This window comes from Mytilus californianus, unplaced genomic scaffold (assembly GCF_021869535.1).
Source record: "Mytilus californianus isolate M0D057914Y unplaced genomic scaffold, xbMytCali1.0.p SCAF_20, whole genome shotgun sequence".
Classification (NCBI taxonomy): domain Eukaryota; kingdom Metazoa; phylum Mollusca; class Bivalvia; order Mytilida; family Mytilidae; genus Mytilus; species Mytilus californianus.
Window position 1 is genome coordinate 3,458,593 of NW_026262669.1, and position 3,259 is coordinate 3,461,851.

The 3,259-nt window shown below is 30.5% G+C and overlaps 1 long non-coding RNA gene across 1 annotated transcript; it reads right to left on the reverse strand.

Annotated features, from left to right (window-relative positions):
* Positions 1-745: 745 nt before the first annotated feature.
* Positions 746-2,545, reverse strand: LOC127731712 (uncharacterized). Its single transcript, XR_007995706.1, has 3 exons — positions 2,419-2,545; positions 1,410-1,528; positions 746-850 (listed from the first exon to the last, which is right to left on the reverse strand). It is a non-coding gene; the product is annotated as an uncharacterized LOC127731712 (long non-coding RNA).
* Between the last annotated feature and the right edge of the window lie 714 nt (positions 2,546-3,259).

The window sequence follows — 3,259 nt, forward strand, 5'->3', positions numbered from 1 at the left end:
CATATTATACACAGGTAAATGAAAATAATTTTGTTGTTAAGTATACTTCTTCTTCTGTGTGTATAAAATCTTCCGTTTAGGAATACCAAGAAATTTCTTTAATATCAATAAAACTAATCTAACACTTGGTACATATGGGGTGAATATCAACAATAAAAATATACAATTAGTGCTAGATAAAACTTCCTGTACAGGTCCAAGAACAGCATCTAAGGAAAAATGAAATAATTTTGATGTTCATAGTACGAAGAAGTGAAAATTTGTAGTAATTAAATACCAAATAATCAAAGATGTACACTTTATAGACCCAATCGAGCTAACGTCCTGATATGTATATCTAATACAATTACTTGAAACAAAAAAACATTTTCGCAAGTCTTATATGAAAAAAAGAAAACAAGTCAGTTAATATAAGTGATCGGGTTTAGCATTCATTGATACAGATACATCGAGAAAACCTTTTTGAAATATTATTGTTGCAACAGTACCATACATAAATGTATATCCATTGCATGACAAATAATTATTCACATGGGGATATCCCAGTTAGAGAAAACATTTCATAGAGTATTGCGTCTTGAAATTCAAACTGCAATAACGTTTAGTATTAGTATTTTGTGCTTTTTCTATGTTTTTCTTTTGATCGGGCATGTTGTTTCGTTTAATTAACTTCAATTATATACTAACGATTTCTAAATACCACTGCTATCGAAGCTTTATCATCTCCAAATTCATTTTGCGCTGTGCAAGAGAGAGTTCCAGATTCATGTGTCTTGATAGCACAAAGTGTCAGTAAACTACCGTGTTGATGAAGCTGATGGGACGGAAGCTTTGTTGACTGCTGTGTAAACTATATATATATGAATAACAATGACAATATTAACAAACAAATTAAGTAGTACACTCAATTCACCTTTTCGTCTTTTCCGTGAAAGACACAAATAACAATATAAAGGCTAAGATGACACATTTTGGCACCCGCCAAAACATAAAACTAAAGTACCCCATTTAGTGTATAAACACACATGATCTGTTTATCAACAGAATAAGTGTCTCAATATAAAAAAATAAAGATATGATATGAAAACAAATGAGACGATTATTAACGAGAAATCAAATGACAAAGAAGTTAGCAATTATAGGTCACCGTAAGGCCTTCAACAATGAGCCTAACCTAAATCCAAAAACAAGTTATAAAAGAACCGACATGTCAAGGATGAAATGGAAATGAATTTAAAAATAACATGTGGTATAAATGCCAATGTTAACAATTATGGGGCACTATGTTGACTCTCGATATTGGATAAAAACGCAAGCGAAAGACAAATATGTCACATTCTCTTCTTCATTTAAAATTAAAAAAAAAAATATCACAAATTAAATAGTTTTAGAAAAAGGAATATACTTACAGATTTGAAGGACCATATAATCGACGGTGGTGGATGCCCAGTTGCAATACATGTAAAATTGTGTGAATGTCCTGTCGTTATGACAGTCGTTTTAGGAGGTGTGATAATACGGGGAACATCTAAAGGATAAACAAAATATATCAATTTTATTTTTAACAATATATGATATGAAAAAAAAAACAACGATAAGTATATAAATGTTTGTTGCTTTTCAATGTATTATGGTAGCAAATGTTTCTATCTTTGCAGTCAAAAGTTTTTGCCAGATTGTATTTCGTATCACCATTACACTTTTATCACAATTTTACACTGGTCAATTGGTTATAAAGAATTAAGCACAGGTTTTAGGATAATCTTCCTCTGGTACACTTCAGAAGTCTCTAATATGTATATATTCTACAGTTTGAATGGTTTGTTTTACGAATAATTCTTAAATAAAAGCAACATATAATTTCAAAAAGGAACTGAACCATGATTGATAACACCTTTCATCTGAATATAACTCAAAACATTCAAATTCTTGTTGGTCAAATACAAACGTACACCAGTGGTCATGACGTTACTTCGTGAAATTCTCTATGAAAAGCGTGGGACATAGTTTCTTATTAGCAGGTTAATTAATATAACTTGAGCTTGCCTTTAGTAACTACAGGCATAATTTTTTTCTATCAATTATACCTTTATTTCAGAAATAAAGACTTTTCCTTTGCTGATTTGTATTGTAAGTTCCTTAATGTGGCCTTTGGTTTAACAGTAATTATTTGAGAAAAGAAAAAATGTTCAGACCTCAAAATCTAGCTTAACCTTTCACATATTCGAGTGCCTGTCCAAAATCAAAAACCTCAACAGTGTATTTTCCTTTCATATTCTAAGGTTTTTCATTGTACGAATAATTGTTCGATTGCTGATCTTTTTATCATATAACACATACAATCACAGACATGTCTGCATTTAACAACAATTATTCATGTGCATATTAATGCTTCAATTTTTTGTATCAATTACATACCATAAGTAACTTTAAGTAAAACATTTGCTTGGCTAGTTCCAGCGTCGTTCGTTGCGATACAAGTATAATATCCCGTAGTTGTATTGGTCACATTATGCACAACTAAGATGTTTCCAGATGACTGCAACAGTATCTACCATATGAAAGATAAGATGAATAACAAAGAAAGACAGAAATTCATCCCATACGTATTTTCTTTTATTCATTAAGATGTTAATCCACTTCAGAAATACAATACCATGTTGAGGGAAAAATTAAACTTTTGAAATGATTTGTAGGTTGATCATTTAATTCAAATTTCCCCCTTTTAAATCAAAAGTATTGTTGAGTTTTCAGTACATTAGACACTACTTAACTTTACATTTTTCATCAACTAATTTAATTAAAACAGCATATATAACAACATGGCACATCCCTTTTAAATGTGATAATGATGATGGATGGCTGTTTAACGTTTAACGTTTAGGACGAGAACATGATACCGTGATATGCATATGTGCCATGCGTTGTACTTGACGACAAACTGAGATAGATTTTTAAAGTGCTAAATCCCAATATACTTTCCGAAGGATGACATGTCACCATACCTTGACTCATTATTCTGAATCCGAATAATGTGTCTCTACGTTTTCAATTCGTCACGAAACATATTGTATTTATTGTAGAATTCGGGTAAATGCATTTTTTTTTTTTTTTTGGTAAATGCTTTGTCACTAATTATAAACGTGAAGAGATTATGAAACTCGAACAATCAAATGATGTTATTTCTCTGTTCATCTTTTAGTCTAGTCAAAATTAAGTTTAACGTCAAACAAATTGCAACAAAAGAAATTTTTGTGGA